This window comes from Microtus oregoni, unplaced genomic scaffold (genome assembly GCF_018167655.1).
Source record: "Microtus oregoni isolate MIOR12 unplaced genomic scaffold, Mior012 000022F_ref0000154, whole genome shotgun sequence".
NCBI classification, from domain to species: Eukaryota; Metazoa; Chordata; class Mammalia; order Rodentia; family Cricetidae; genus Microtus; species Microtus oregoni.
The window spans coordinates 35,442,228-35,459,183 of NW_024543081.1; positions in this window are offsets into that span (position 1 = coordinate 35,442,228).

A 16,956-nucleotide genomic window follows, 5' to 3' on the forward strand; every position below is an offset into this window, starting at 1 on the left:
TACAGAATTCTCCACTGGTGAGAGATCCACATCCAGACAGGCAGGCAGCAGGAAGAGAGAGAGAAAGAGAGAGAGAGAGAGAGAGAGAGAGAGAGAGAGAGAGACTGGGCCTGGCTCAGGCTTCTGAAACCTCAAAGCCCACCCCCAGTGACACACTTTCTCCAATAAGGCCATACCTAGTCCAACAAAAGCTCACTCCTAATAGTGCTAGTGTCTATGAGCCCATGGGGTCCGTTTTCATTCAAACTGCCCACATACAATAAATGACCTGAGCAAGGCAGCAGAGACTAGGTAGCATCTGAACCCAGGAGGGCCGACACTGATCCTTAATGTTTCTAAGACAGTTTCACTGTGTAGCCCTGGCTGTCCTGGAATTTGCTATGTAGACCAGGTTGGCCTCTAACTTACAGAGATCCACCTGCCTCTGCCTCTGGTGTAATGAATTAAGGATGGGCACTACCACAGTGTGTTGTGTGATATTTTCCTTGTGTTCTGACAAATAAAGCTTGTTTGAAGTCAGAAGGAGGAGTTGAAACAGGATCTTGTCCTTTCGGTCGAAGGAATGAGAAAGGCAGGACATGCCTCCTCCCCTGGCTTCTCCAATCCTTCAGGTTTTTAATCCCGATATCTGACTCCTGGTTTTTATTGATACGATGAATTAATTCCATCTGACACCCATGTTGGGTGCCAACACCACCGCAGGAGCTCTGTTAATGAAGAGGGAATGAATAAGCGAATAAAGGGATTCTGCTTCCAGCTTTCCTTTGCCTCTCTCTGCAGAGCCCAGTGCCCCTGATTCTTCCAAGCAAGCAGCCGGTTGAGAAATGCTATTGACATTCTCAGGCTGGTTTGTCGGTGAGAATGGAAGCTTATCTCAGGTCATTTTCTGGACAAGTATTGACTCAGGGACATCGGGTTCCAATAGGAACAAATCCAGCAAGATTCCAAACAGTGTCAGTAGCTAGTAGACTAGGTTGTGACCAGATATTAGTGCTTGATTTGGAGAATTCTCAACATGAGGGAAAAGGGTGTGTGTGTGCGTGTGTGTGTGTATGTGTGTTTGTTTGTGTGTGTATGGGTTCCCAATGATATATTTGGAAATCCAGAAATGAAATTATGACTATAGAGTTAAAGTCTCCATTTTCACCTGTAAAGAAGAACTCTCTGGTGACCTTGAGTTACCACAGTGCTAGGTCCTGGGAGTAATTTGTGCAGAAGTGAGAGAAGACATTGATCTGAACAAAGTTGAGCTTATTTGAATACAAGAGCTTAGTCTTGGAAGGACTGCAGGCCTTTGGTTTAAATGTGAAATTTCTCTCCAGAAAGGAATAACTGCCATTGCTTTCACCCTGGCTTCAGGATGGTTAAAAGGGTACAGATACTGTTGGGTTGTCTTTAAAAAGTACAGCTTTTTATTTTGGACTTTTGTCATTTTTTTTTTCTCTGATGGTACCGAGAATTTGAGTGAAGGACTTGACCTATAAATAGCAACCAAATGTTTTGGAACATCACAATAACAACGACAACTGCCACCTGAAAGTAGCAATGGAATTGTTATTTATTTTATTTGTTTCTCATTTTCAGTGCTGGAGATGGAACCCCAGGCCTTACATGAGCTAGGCAAGTGCTCTGTCACTCAACTACATCCCCAGCTCTGGCTTTATGAGACAGGGGACTCACTATGCAACTCCTATTGGCTTGTATGTAGTCCAGGCTGACCTTGAACTCATGACCTTCTTTTTGCTCTTTCTTGGGTGCTGGAATTACTGGCAAGTGACACCAGTTCTGACTTAGGTGATCTTTCTAATAGAAAATGACCTCAATTCATTATTTCTTAGCCTAATTCTCCTTAAATTTCTGATGGTATTATTTACTCTCATTTGAGTTAAATGACTGTTTGTGTTTTTATAAGGTAACTGGCTCCTAGTTTGGGCTGCTATATGGAAATGTTTACTTATTGTAGTCTGTGTCTTAGTTAGGGTTTTTATTTCTGTGATGAAAAACCACAACTAAAACCAACTTGGAAAGGAAAGGTCTTATTTCAATGTACAGTTCACAATACAGTCCATCACCAAAGGAAGTCAAGGAACTCAAGCAGTGCAAGAACCTGGGGCAGGAACCGATAGAGTCCATGGAAGAATGCTGCTTACGGGCTTGTTTCGTGTGGATTGCTCAGTCTGATTTCTTATAGAACCCAGGACCACCACAGGTGGTCCTGCCTGAGGTGAACTGGGCCCTCCCACATCAGTCATTAAGCAAGAAAATACATCACAGGTTGCCCAAAGGCCAGTCTGCTGGAGACATCTCAACTGGCCCTCCTCTTTCAAAATGAGACTCTATCTTATATCAAGTTGACACAAAACAAGCCAGCATGGTCTGATAGACAATCCAAGGTCCAAGTCTGGGCAGCTGTGGGATTTCCTGACTATAGATTACTACTTTTCTGTATTCTCTTACGCACAGAGCGGCACATTTATACAAGAGAGTAGCTCTATGTTCGTTAGGCCACTAATTAGATTTATAGGCGGCATTCTCATGACCGGGTGGCCTCATCTCCCAGTGTCATCACACTGTGGGGTCAAGTTTTCAGAGCTGAGTCTGAGAAGCTGCAATATCAACAATGGAGAAGCTTGTGGTGTGGTGTTGATACCGTGGTCCTTAGCACGGTGCCTGGGACAAGTGTAACAATGGCGGGTTACAAACAGGATGCTGATGTCCCATGTTTTCTCAGTGATGTTCCCAACTGTCTTGAAAAGTGGGCACTGCAGAGGACACAGTTGCACATGCAGGTTGAAAGAACAGAGACTCAGCTGTCTCCTGCAAGGTTTGGAAGCCACGGCTTATGGAAGGAATCTGGTCTGCTTCCTGGTTCTGTAGATTAAGATTTTACTGCTGCCTGGGAAGATGGCTTGGTTGGTAAAGGGCTGGCCTAGCAAGCACGAATCCTCAGTTTGATCTCCAGAATAGATTCCTTTAAGAGTCAGACGTAAGAGCTTGAATTTATAATCTCAGTGCTGACATGATGGGGCCAGGCAGATCTATGGGACTCGCTAACCAGGCCAGACCAGACTTCTTGGCTAGTAGCAGACTAATAGGAGGCTTTGTCAAAAAAGAAAAAAAGGCAGTGCACACAAGGAACAACATCCGAAAATGTCCTCTAGGCTCCGCACGGCTGTGCACACACGTGAACATGCGCACACATAAATATGTTATTGGGACCCACCATGCTTGTTGGCATAAGTTCTAATGCTGGTTTTGCATGGGAACAGGAGAACTGAGTAGTTTCGATAGAGATCATCTGGGCTACAGAGGCTAAAATACTTGCTGTTAGGTCTTTATAGAAAAGATTAGTGCATTTACTTGTGTCCTTATGCTTCTGTGCTTTCAGAACTTTTACTGTGTGGATTATTGATCATGGCAAGAGGATTAGACTTCTAAACTGCTAAAAACCTCGCCAGTGGAAAAAAAAGGCATGTTTTTTTGACCATCTCAGTGAACTTCTGCCACTGGGTGTCTCTCTTCCCTAAATTTCACAAAAGCAAATGTTGAAGCAGACATCGGCCAACTGGGGCTGTGACATACCCTACAAATATTGACAGTTGCTAAGGCAACCGGGGTAAAGTATTGGCCAGGGGATAGTATAGGCGCCAACTGTGCTTGCCATGTTTCTCACATAGGGGAGATACAGAGAGAGAAAATGAATGAAAAAACATGTCTGGAGGCCTCTCTTCCACCGTGGCTTAGGGGGAAGTCACAGCTGATGTTTGTCTCTGCCTCCATCCCCTTCTTTCCATTTTTCTTGAACTTCACACTTTGGGGACTTGGGGACTCTTAAGTCAGCTACAGTGCATCACAAGAGGGATTTTTATTTTTTTGAGTATCAGTTCTTTCGCTCAGTGTGTCTGGAACTTACTTTTCTCAACTATAATCGTGATTGTAAGACCATGTGAATGTTTGGTCTGTCTGATTTTGCCACATGCCTGGTTCCTGCAGTATGTCTTTCCTTCCCTTGTTATTTGTCCTGCACCCTGTTCCCTAAAAGGATGCAAAGAGGCTGGGCATCTGGAGTACTACCTCATTTGAGGTGGAAATGACCCAGAAGCCCTGGCTTAGGAGACTATGGGGAGACTACAGGACAGTTTGAGGTGAAGGGAAAGCTACATAAAGTGGTGACATCTTTTCCTACATCATAACCCATCTTTTTGCTCTCATGTGTGATGTTTGGAGTAAGCCAAGACCTAGGGGAGGCCTGCAGCAGGAAAATGTTAGCTGTGAAAAAGGGGAGGACCAGTTCTCAGAGAGGAAGAGCAAGGCTGTCCCCTCATCCTTCCTTCCCCCTTGGTGCTGACTGCAGAGCTATTGTCGAGCAAGCCTTCTCCCTGGCTGATTCTAGCCTTCCCTTCCAAGGACAGCCAGCCTGGGTTGTGTCTCAGGTTCTCAGATCTCCCTCTCCATCAGCTTCCTCCTCAATCCAAGACTTTGTCAAGGGAGCATCTGATCCAAAGTCACTCATGTTTGGATTGCACAGGTCAGTGTGGGAGTTGGGACTAGGAGTATTAGGGGCTGTGGTCTTCACAGGCTCTGATCCTCTGAATACCGTCATCCACTCTTCCTGTTGAGTTGCTTCGATCAGGTCAATTTTCTTCTCAATGATTCTGCTTTCTACCAGGGGTTGGTGGAGGATCCTGACTCCCAAGGTCAATCAGTCCTTCTCTCTCAAGCGTGATTACTTTCATGAATGAGATACTACCTTTATGTCTTTTTGCCTTCAGCCATAGGATGGAGCATGTATCAGTCACTTCTCTCTTGCTGTGATAACATGCCACAATCAAAAGCAACTTATAGGTCAAGTAGTTTATTTTGGTTTATGGTTTCAGAAGAATAGAGCCCACCATGGCATGGTAACGTGTGGAAGGAACAGGAACCTGAGACATCACACCCGAACTGCCAACGAGAAGCAGAGAGGAAACTGGAAGTGAGGGGACATTCCTCCTCCAGCATAACTTTACTGCCTAAAGGCGCCACCCCCCTCCCCCGGGCAGTGCCACCAGCAGGGGGATGCTCAAGCCCATGCACCTACAGGAGAAGGTCCTCATTTAAAGTAGTGTCCCCCACCTTACAGCCACATGGGCACGTGGCTAGCTCTTAATGCAAAATGTATAAATGTATTTAGTCTGACATTACAAGCCCCCATAGCCTTTAACAGTCTCAATGCTGTCCAAACACCCACAACTAAAACAAACAAACGAAACAAAACAATCCCCCCAAACACACCCAATATGGTACAAATGTCCTCGGGCAATAAAGTATCCTCATGGAATCTCTACCACTCTCTAAGTCTGCTGGCAATCCAGACCTGTGTCAGGATTTGGGTCAATGTCAGACCTAACAGTGTTGCATGTCTGTCTGTCTGTCTGCTCCAGAGAGATGTTGTGGGCAGAGACTCAGAGATTTCTTATTGTTCGCTATTAGAACAATGTATTTGTGTTAGTCTTTGTTTCCTGTGACACGAAGGGAAAATAATGTTTATCCATTACACTTGAACTTTTACCATTGAGTAATCTAGTCTTTTACCATTATGCTAATTTGAGGTTCCCAGTGATGACACAGTGGGCATTTTGGGGATAGATAGTTCCTTTCTGTGAAGGGACATTGAGAATCAGATCTGGTCTCTGCCCACTAATGCCAGTGACAGCTCTTCTACACTGTTATGATCCAAAGTGTCTCCAGACAGAACCGAATGCCAGTTTGGGAGCAGAATCATCTCTGAGAAGCATGAGTAGCAAGACTTCAACTCTGTCTTTTTGGGGTGATCCTCAGTTAGAACTAACATTTCAGATGCCAATGGTGGATATTTGACTAACAGCAGGGATGTTTTCCTCCAAGATTGAAAAATGTCAGGAATTAGAATTAGGGGATAGCTCATTTGGTAAAATGCTTGCTACATAGACTTGATGACCTAGATTTGATCCACAGCACCCTCTGAAGATGCCAAGTTTTGCAGTAAGCCCCTTTATACCAGTCCCGAGTAAGTTAAGTCATGAGGATCTCAGAGGCCTGATGGCCAGTCATCCTAGCCAAACCAATAAGCTCAAGTTTCAGCAAAGACCCTGTCCTGAGAAATAGCTTGAAGCGTGAGAGAAGACAGCAATAGTGTCAACTCCTGGTTTTCACTTGCACACTCACAAACACAAACATATATAGGCCAGAAATTAAAAAAAAATACTGATAAAATTAAAAGGTCCTCATCTTCACGGAATGCTTGTGCTCTGGGTAGGGAAGCATCATTCAGGCTGGCCTCTGAGCATGCCCAAACGTTGCTGTCTCTGGGTGTCTCCAGCGAGTAAGCTTGGCTCCGTGAGTGCGGAGCGCATGGAACTGATTATGGCATGGCATCTAGGAAAATCCTACATCTGACATTTGTCTTCTAGAAAACCATCAACCTGTCCACTGGCCCCAAAGACTGCCCAGATTTGGAGTCTCCTTTGAGAGGCTGAGAAATTCCATTTTTCCCACTGGACGGGAGGGGCTGGCTGAGGTCATTATGACGCTTCGTAAGCAGCATGCTGGACTGTAACTCCCAAAGGAGCTGGAAATATTGATTTTTCTGCGTGTCATGTTAAAGATCGAGAAGCAGCAGTTCTGCTTTGTATATTACTTCTTGAAGTCCTTCAACAAGATAACTCTGCCACCAGCACAGCTGACACATCCTAATTAATCTTTGTGGAAAGAATCTGACATGTTTCAATGAGCTCATCCGAATACCATCAGTTCCCCTCTGATACTGAGGATAAACTGGAGCCAGGCACGGTTTATAGGAAATAAGAGGATCACTCCCATTTCTTGGTTTTTCTTGGGGAGGTCAATCATCTGCAAAATGGGCTCTGATCTACAGGCTTTGTAGAAGTGTGCTGTGGAAATGAGATATTCCCAGCATATGGTGATCGACTGAGGTCAAGTGAATGGTGATCGTCTTTTTGAAGTTCCATAATGGACACTGAAGAACTTTCTAGAAAAGGGCCAGTGCCAAAAAACCAAAAGGATGCCTTTTTGTTTTTTTAATTTGGGAAAGTAAGATAATTGCAGGTTAAGTCATTTGTGGGAAACAGGGCTGATGGTTCAGATGAACTTATGCATGAGTTCCTTCAAGTTCACAGATTGTATGAATCATACAGTTTGCAAAGGAAGAAATGGCAAATGTCCAGTAAGAATGTCAAAAACTGTTCAGCATATTTAGCTACCAGGGAAAGGCAAATCAAAACCGTTTTGTGATTTTTGTCTTGCCCTAGCCAGACTAACTGCCCATTGTGATAAAGAAGTGACAAATCCGGGCAAGGATGGGGAGAAAAGGAGTACTTGTGAACAGCCGATGAGCCTGCAAATGAGATGACCAGGAAAGTCTCCATGGAATGTCTTCAAAACAATTAAAAATGAAAATTCTATACAATCCAGCTGCAGCATTTCTGGGTCTGCCTCCAAAAGAATTAATGTCACTTTAGTATAGAGATAAGTGCATATCTGTTTTTATTGTGTTACCATTTATTATTCTCAGATGAATGATCACTTGAGTGCCCACCAGTAGAAGAATGGATGAAGAAACTATGATATATTATATGTATATACTATATATATGACTTATATACTATATACATATATAATATATGTATATAGACACACGATAGAGTTTTATTTATTCATTAAGAAGAATGAAAACTTAACAAAAGAACAAAGGGATACATGTGTCTGTAATTTTAGCACACTTGGGAGGCTGAGAGGCAGGAGGATCACAAGTTTGAGGCTAACCAGTGCTACATACTGAGGCTGTTTGGAAAAACCAAACAAACAAACACGAAGTCAGGAAAAAAGACATTGTGTCTTTTTCAAAGAAATGGGTGGACATGGCTATTATCCCAGCAAATGAAATAAGCCAGGCTCACAAAGAAGGCATGACAGATTCTGTTCCTCAAGTAGAGTCCAGCGGGGATGAAAAGACATGACAGTAAAAACGAAACTAGAAAGAATATGGAAAAAGATAATCAGGAAAATGCATAAGAAAAAGCGGTGGTATGGGTCTGAAGGCATAATTTGCATACGTTTGTGGACATGACATAACAAATCCCTTTGTTTTATAAAACCAAAAAATTTTCAAGGACATAAAGCAATGCTTGCTGTTTTGTCCTAACTTGGAGTGATCTATTGTATTAAGTGGCCTACATTGACCCAAAGTTCTTCTCTTTTGCCAAAGAATCTGTGGCCAACAGTGCAATGCAATGTGATGGCCACTCTAAGATGACAAGAGGCCCCCACGGTAAGATCTTAGATAATCCCAAGATTTGCTGAGTGAAAGTGATAAATAGCAACTCAAGCCTTCCTGTACAAACATTGTAGACTGATTTTAAAAATGCCACGAGGCTCTACTAGATGAAGCGATTATTCTTAATATATTCAATGGGAATCATTAACTAATTAATAACTTGGGCTTCCAGAAGTTGTTTGGCCATAACGACCCATTTCTCAACCGGCCTGACTAATTTAATAAATCTGTCTATAAATCTTTGTATCTATGATGCACCTTGACATCTCCCTTTGGGTGCCCTGACAAAGCAAGCGGTCCGATAAAAAAACAAGTCAAATTTGTTGATGAGTAAAACATTAGTGACTTTTTACAGCCTTTGTCATTTCTGAAGATGCCATAAGTCCAGTTTTAATGATACTCTTACTACAAGCATTTATTCTGTGCTTTGAGAGGCCAGAATGCATCCTGATGCCATTTTGATGTTTTTTTTTTTTTTTAACTGGAAAATTATCGTGATAGTATAGTGATCCAGATAAGTGTGTACCTGGCAGAGGTGGGATGGCAATAGAGTCAAGTACTCTAGGTGTGAATCTCTTTCTAGTCTTATCCATAAATAGGACAATAATACTTACCTTGGTAGAGCATAGTGAGGGAAAATCAGAAAGCACAGTATTTACAAGTATATTACTATGTCATAAGTCTTAACAAGTTTGGGGCCACAGAAGTTGCTGAACTGAACGTTTTTGTTTGTGGTCGGAGACACTCTAACAGGCAACCTTGACATGGTTTGGTTTTCTGACTGCAAGCACAATGTTTTCTAATTCTCAGATCATGACTTTGCCTTTGTTGGCTTGTGTTGGGGATGATGAGACTCTCAGTAGAGAGTGTTTTGTTGTTGGTACTAAATAAAAGATAAGATTTCATAAAGCAACACCAGAGGAAGGAGGACACTCCAGGAGGAAACCACAGTAACATGGAGGGTGTGGTCACAGTAAGACTGGAGCCCTCTTGGCCAAAGGAAAAAGGAGCCGTTGGTGAGGCCTCTGCATGGACCGTTGAACTTGTTTGGAGCTAGAACCTTTCCCTTCATTAGTGAAGGGAATCATCTGAAGCTCCTCTTTCCGGGCACTCTTTCTGGAATCTTCCAGGTATATATTTAGAAGGTAGGAGGGGTTAGCCTTTCAAGTAGATAACCTTGTGTCACACCAGAAACTGGCATCCAAGGGAGCCTCATGTGAGAGGCTGGTTTACAGGGGCTGACCTGCCTCAGAGTGACCTTCCAGGTCTCAGCTTGAAGGTGTCTACTCCCATGATCATAATTCAAATGGCAACTGGGAGAAGAAAGGTTAAAATGACAAAGGAATTTGGTCATGGGAATCAAAGATGAAGGAAAAACTCATTTAACTATACAGGCGTCATGAGGACAATATCGACTTCTCCCCCCATTCCAGTAGTTTTCACCAAAAGACAACACTTTTCCCTGCCAAAGGGCTCCGTGTGACCCCCACTGCCTCTGGTTGCGGAACTTTCTTCGGTGGGGCTCGCTAGCTAGAGCCCGAATCCTTCAAGTTGTGAGGCAGTCTTTCCTGTTGTGGTTCCCATCACATGATGTTTGCTTCTGCCAACTGAAGTACGCACAGTCCAAGACAGAGAAAGTGAGGCAGAAGCATCCAGTCACAAATATGATTTATTTATTTTCTCTTTTTTACATTACCACACAGATGAATAGATTTCACCATGGCATTTCCATACATATATCATTATACTTTCTCTACCCTCGTCCCCCTACTGGCTTCTTCCATGTCAGTTGCTTCTGTCTCTGGTTCCTTTCCTTCCTTCAGATTGAATGTGCACGTTTTAAGATGCAGAATGTGGAGGATCCAAATCTTGACTTCACTATATAATATATTTACAACCCTGTACAAGCTGTTTATATTTTAAAAATATGGTTTTCCTTAACAGAAGTTTTGTGAGACTGTAGCACCAGTCTGACATAGTACTTGGTAATTAGTTCCTTTTTTCTTCTGCCTTTTCCCCATAGTCTTTTCTTACCTCCTCTTCTATGCTTTTCCATTTTATTTCTTAATTTCAGGTATTTTGAAATAAACATCAGATCTTTTGCTTTGTATTAGAGAGAGGAGACCCAAGTTTTGCAAAGAACAAGGAGTTCTTTTTTCCATTGATAGAATTTAAAATTTTCCTTTTGATATGTGGATTTCAGTTCATCTTAAATCAGAAATGTCTGCAGTGTAACCTCTGGGAACTGTTGCTAGTATTATCAGGACTGATTTGACATTATGAGGTACAAACGAGGATGGGTGAGGTTTCAGTGTAAACATGGTACATTTTAAAAAGCATTGATGTCATTTGGAGATTTTGGTAGAAGAGTTTGCATACTCATGCCAAGAAAAAAATGTTAGAGATTGCTTTCATATTTTTTAAAAAGCTAAAGCATGCTACAGAGAAATTATAATTGCCCGAATTTTAAAGAGAAAGTTACATGCTTCATAAACCTTGACCTGAATTCTAAGTTTTTTTTTTTTTTTTTGTGAGATTTCAGATGGCAGAGGCTCCACATATTCTGCCGTACAATGCATTGCTCTGGAACAGGCTGAGAAGTATCATGTAAAACAGTGGAGACAAAAACCATGTGTGGCTCCTGCAATCATGAATTGAAGTCTAGTGAGAGACAAATGTGGACGTAGTAACAAGGATAACTGTTACAGGAAACAGTTGAACACAAGGAAAGGACTGGGGCCAGTGAGATGACTCACGAGATAAGAGCTCTTGTTGAGTTTGATGACCTGATTTTGATCTCATGTGGTAGAAAGAACTAACTTAGGTGGGTCATTCTTTGTGTTGGAGTATGTGTGTAAATAGTTTATTTTTATTTTTTAAAAGACGGGTTGTTAGTTTAGCTAGGTACAAAAGTGAGCTGGTCAAGAACTTGTCTTCGGTAAAGTAAATATAACACAGCTTAAATAAACATGACATAGAATCTGGGAGATTTTTGCAATTTTTTTATTCTCTTCCTTGTATGCTGTCTTACACAAATGAAGAGAGATCTTCACTGTTGAAATTTCATAGAAACTAGAACCTCTTACAAGGGCCTTCCTATGCCAATACTCTCCAAGGCCCTAGAGGGAGGCTTTGCTTCATTAGGACAATCTGGGTCAGTCTGGAGCACAATGACCCATATTTAATCCAAGTTAATAGCTTTGTAATCTCTCCCAAACTTCTGAAATGCTACAAGCGGAGCCTGCTTCTCAGATTTTGCTAATAAAACATAACTCCAAGTAACATCTTCTTCCTGAATCTCACAATGTTTATTTCTAAGCTCCTTCTAATGGAAGCTGGAGGCTGTCATATGAAGCCTTGGAATAGGCTGGAATTGCACATTGAATGTGGACTTTCTTGGACTGACATTCAGTTCAAAAGAGAAACACATCCGTCAGGGAGAGTAGGTCAACATTGCCAAGCTTGTCCTTTTCACTTCCTGATTATCCCAGGAACAGCTGGCTTAATGGATCAGTAATTTACATCCCCAGCTGAAAGACGGCAGAGAATTCTTCATTATCCCTAGCAGGGCAAATGCCAACAGTTTCGTGAACCCTCTGTGGTCCAGCCAGCGTAGCATTGCCTGTAAGGCTCTTGCAATGGGCTGAACACAAACACATGTCTAACGATAAAGCATCCTCAGCCGAAGCTCGGTAGCACTCAGCCAAGAAGAACATACTGATTTGATGACTTGACTTCTGATAGCGAGCGTTCTGGCATGGGTTCCATTCAGAAGCATGACAATGCGTACCTACAAGAAAGCGCGTTAGAGCGGAACCTAATATTTCCCAGAAATCTTTATCGAAAACTTCATTGAGAATTTCATCAAGTAGAGCTTTGCGAATGACAAATCGTCTCCTCGTCTAGTCAAGGGTATCCTTGCCTCACTCGTTAATTGAATCCTTGTGTGGGAAAGAGAATTCCTGAAATAAACCCTGCTGATAGTTCTCAATGAAATGTGTCTTATCACAGCTCGGGCGAGCAAGGGCTTTCAAAGTTCCACACTCACGGAGTGACCTCACGCTGTCACTACTTTGCAATGCTGTTCCGAAAAGAGAACATTTATGGTTTGGGAAAACAACTCAGAAAATGAGAGCTCTTGGAATTGTTTTGGTTGCTGAAAATATCCTTGGCCTCAGTGGCCGTGGCAATCTTGAAAGGAAAGAGTTTTGGCTCCGGGATTAAGCAGACCCTGAGTTTGAATCCCTCTCATGCAGTCTGTCCTTAATAGGTCATTCAGCTTTTGGGTTCCCTTTCTCCTTCATTACAAAACTGAGCTCCACAGGGTCGGTGGAAATGGCTTAGCTGGTCAAGCGCTTGCTGCATAACCATGAAGACCTGAGTTTGAATCCACAGGCCCATGTGGAAAGTGGAGTGTGGCAGGGCATGCTGTAATCCTCATGCTGGATAGTGGACAATAGGAGGGGCCTTGGGGTTTGCTGGGTAGCCAGATTAGCTAAGTCAATGAGCTCCAGGTTCAGTGAGAGACCCTCTCCCCGAAAATAGAGTGAAGGGCAATTGAGGAAGACACGTAGCATTGATCTGGCCTCCCACACACATTCAGATACATCTGAACACACACACACACACACACACACACACACACAGAGAAACACACACACATGCACACAGCTCAATAGTCTACATGTACATTAACTATATATAAAAAAGGACTGTGTATTTTACAATACCAGCTATCATTTCCAAGCCTGCTATGTGACAGGCACAATCAACTGTTTGAGCACATACTGTCTTAGCTCTGTAGTTCCTACGTAGAGTGACTGTCTTGATCTGCTTTGTTTGAGGCTGGTCTGAGTTTAAAAAGGACAGACCTTGAATTTTCAGGACCATCTCAGCTGAGGACAAAATAAAGCAGTTCTTCACCCACGAGTGTATGGTCTCATGGAGATTCGGGCACAAACTGCCTCATGTCAGAGCTGGGAAAGAATGACCGTGGTGTTCAAAGCCAGGCTTGACTTCATCCCAAGCCAGTGCTGTCTGTGGCCCCAGACTCGGCTCGGTCAGTGTTGGTTCTCCTTCTATGTTACAAGAACATTTTGAACTTTACAAAAATTCATACGTCAGATCCCATTTTTCTAACCTTTAATGATAATCTCAGGAATGCATGGGTAAGGGGGTGTTTGTATGTCTTGGAGAGTGAGAGACAGTGATAATAATAACGGAAGACTAGAAGTCTGGCCTTTATTAAAAAGCCCATCCTGTGGGCTGTGAATTTCATATGGACAGCATCTTATTCCTGCATCCCTAGCAGTACACCTAGGACCTAGGAGATTCTTAGCAAATGCTTGCAGAATAAATTACTGAACTAATTAACGAAGTAGTATTTTCTCGGCATGCGCTGTGGAGTACGGGTGAGGATTAGCTTCTGATTTTGTAAGAGCAGATTTTAGTTCAGGGCCAAAATTCAGCCCTAACTGCCACCATCTCCACCCAGTAGACTCACGATAGGAGAAGAGTCTCAGGGAAAATAAGATCCCGGGGTTAAAGGCTCTCACCACTGAGAAACAGATGAACATCAGGCTATAAAAGATTTCCAAAACAAGGCAAAACGTAAGTTCCTGATTCCAGGTAAGATGTGAACTGCTGCTTCTTCACTATTTTCTTGAGAATTAATCTTTCATTTTTTCTTTTTACTTTCAATGTCACTTTACACACTGGGTATATGAGACTGACAAACTTTTAATTTCAGCTCTGAAATTTTCTTAGTGCTACTTTTATTTTTTTATTTTTTTCCCATAATTCTCAATTTTTAAAATTTTTTTTATTGAAAAAATTTCTGCCTCCTCCCATTTCCCTCCCTGTCCCCCACTCCTCTCCCCCTCCCTCTCCAGTCCAAAGAGCAGTCAGGGTTCCCTGCCCTGTGGGAAGTCCAAGGTCCTCCCCCCCTCCATCCAGGTCTAGGAAGGTGAACATCCAAACTGGCTAGGCTCCCACAAAGCCAGCACATTAAGTAGGATCAAAACCCAGTGCCATTGTCCTTGGCGTCTCATCAGCCCTCATTGTTCGCCATGTTCAGAGAGTCCAGTTTTATCCCATGCTTTTTCAATCCCAGTCCAGCTGGCCTTGGTGAACTCCCAATAGATCAGCCCCTGAAGAATTGAGTAAATTCATAAATGATATCTTAGTGCTACTTTTAGAAAAAATAATAAAAATTTATCTTTGTTAAAATTTACCATACAACTCAACACTCATGGTAAAACACTAAAGAATTAGTTATCTTTACAAAAAATGAAAATGAAAAAAGGACATCCTGTGTTTTGTGGACGCAGAAACCATTCATGAGTTATTGACTCATTCACAGGCGTACAAGGAGGGGTGCTGTGTGTAAGGTGCTTGGGGAGATGAAACAAAGGCTAATCCGCTCAGTGTGTGTGTGTAACTGAGTATGAAGAATCAGTTGTAAAACTTCGGTAATTGTGACAAGTGCCAATCCCATGCCCTGCAAGGACTTTGTCCAGCTGCTCCTCATGGGATGCTTGTATTGCATGAAGCCACAGGCGCCTTCCCTCATGCTTCTAGCTCCCCCTACTTCTCACTTCATCCCTCCGCCCCCCTCCTTCTTTCTCTCCATTTGCATTAGCGTTTATTTTGACTGTAGGGTCCATTCTCTTTTCCTTTGTTATTTAGATGAAATGTCAATTCTTCAGGAACAGCTGGAGAGTAGTCATTGGCTATCTGTGCTGGCTAGTTTTATGTCAACTGGACACAAGCTGATGTCGTCTGAGAGGAGTGAACCTCAACTGGGAAAATGTCTCCATAAGATTGGGCAGTAGGCAGGCCTGTAGAACATTCATTACTTAGTGATTGACAGGGGAGAGCCCAACCCCCTGTGAATGGTGCCACCCCCATGCTGGCAGTCTTGGGTTCTATAAGAAAGTGGGGTGACCACGGGAGGCCTGCCCCTTTCTGAATGGAGACTGAGGAGGAATAGGAGGGGAGGAGGGTAGATGGGAAGTGCGGCAGGGGTGGGGGCAGGAAGAAGAGGGAGAGAAAATGGTGATCAGTATATAAAATAAATGAAAAAATGTTATTTAAATAAAATTAAAAAAGAGAAAGTGGGTTGAGCAAGCCATAAGGAACAGAACAGCAAACAGCCCTTCTCCATGGCCTCTGTATCAGTTCCTGCCTCCAGGTTCCTGTTCTATTTGAGTTTCTGTCCTGGCTTCCTCTAATCAACTGTGATGTGGAAATGTAAGCCAAATAAACCCTTTCCTCCTCAGCTTGCTTTTTGGCCATGGTGTTTCATTGCAGCAATAGGAACCCTACTCTACCTCAAGATAAATTAGTCACTGTTTTGATTATAGGACGTATGTATCCACTACCAAAGATTTATTTATGCTCACTGTCTTTTGCACTAGCTTTTCCAAACTGTAAATGCCAGAAAGAAAGGGTAGCCTATTTAATTCAGTCCTTGTTTCATCTTCAGCTGTATTCCCAGGATTTAAAGCAGTGCTAGGCGCACAGAGGCAAACGGAACATTCATTAGATGAGAAAAAAATGCATTTGTTAGCAGTTGTCTTTGACTCCCGAAGGGACAGCTTAACTCTATATGAAGCAGTCGTCAGAGGATGGCTGGAAGGGACATCTTCATCCAGCCGTTTTGTTTTTTTTTTTCCTAGTTACAACAATAGGGCACACCCTCAGTTTGAAGAATGTTGACAGTCACAAAAAAATGCAAACAGCATTAACACTAATCTTTGTTACACTCATAATATTATGCTGTACCTTCTTTCCTAGATTTCCTTTGGTTGATGTTCACAGATGTTGTTTTAAGATAAAAGTCTTGTTACAACACCAGCTGTCCTTGAATTTGTGATCTTCTACCGGAATTACACATGTGTACCATCACCAGGTTCTCAGATAGCTTCAAACCAAGCAGTAACAAATTCCTTTTCTTATAGTAAATACATTGGATGTGTGTGCTTTATCTTATTTTTTCCATTCTCATTGTAAAGAATTCTTTGTTTTTCCTCAAAATTGATACATTATGATTTATCTAGTTAAATCTATGCTTTTGGAACTCATGATTAAAAGCATGGATGTAAAAAGGGCTCCGAAGGAGATAATCCTGGTGGGACTCATTCAGGAGCTTTACGCACAGTACAAAGAAGAAAAATTTGCCTACAATTATCCATTTTCTTTTTAACAGTGTGTGTGTGTGTGTGTGTGTGTGTGTGTGTATGTGTAGATGTACTTGTGTGAGTGTATGTGTATGTGTGTGAAGGTTTGAGTGTGTGAGTGTATGTGTGTGTGTTTATGTGTGTGTAGGTGTGTATAGGTGTGAGTGTGTGTGTGTGTGTGAGAGAGAGAGAGAGAGAGAGAGAGAGAGAGAGAGAGAGAGAGTGTAGATCAGAAACCAATGTCATGTGTCTTCCTCTTTTCCTTTCCACCTTATGTTTTTGATACTGAGTCTCTCGCTAAACCCGGATCTTGATGTTCTAGCTTGTCTGTCTGGCCAGTGAATCTCAGGGATCGTTTTGTCTCCCCCCTTTTCCACCAGTTCTCGGCACACAGGTGTGCATTGCTGCACACAGGTGCTCACTGCTACACCCAGCTTTTCACAAGCGCTGGGGATCCGACCT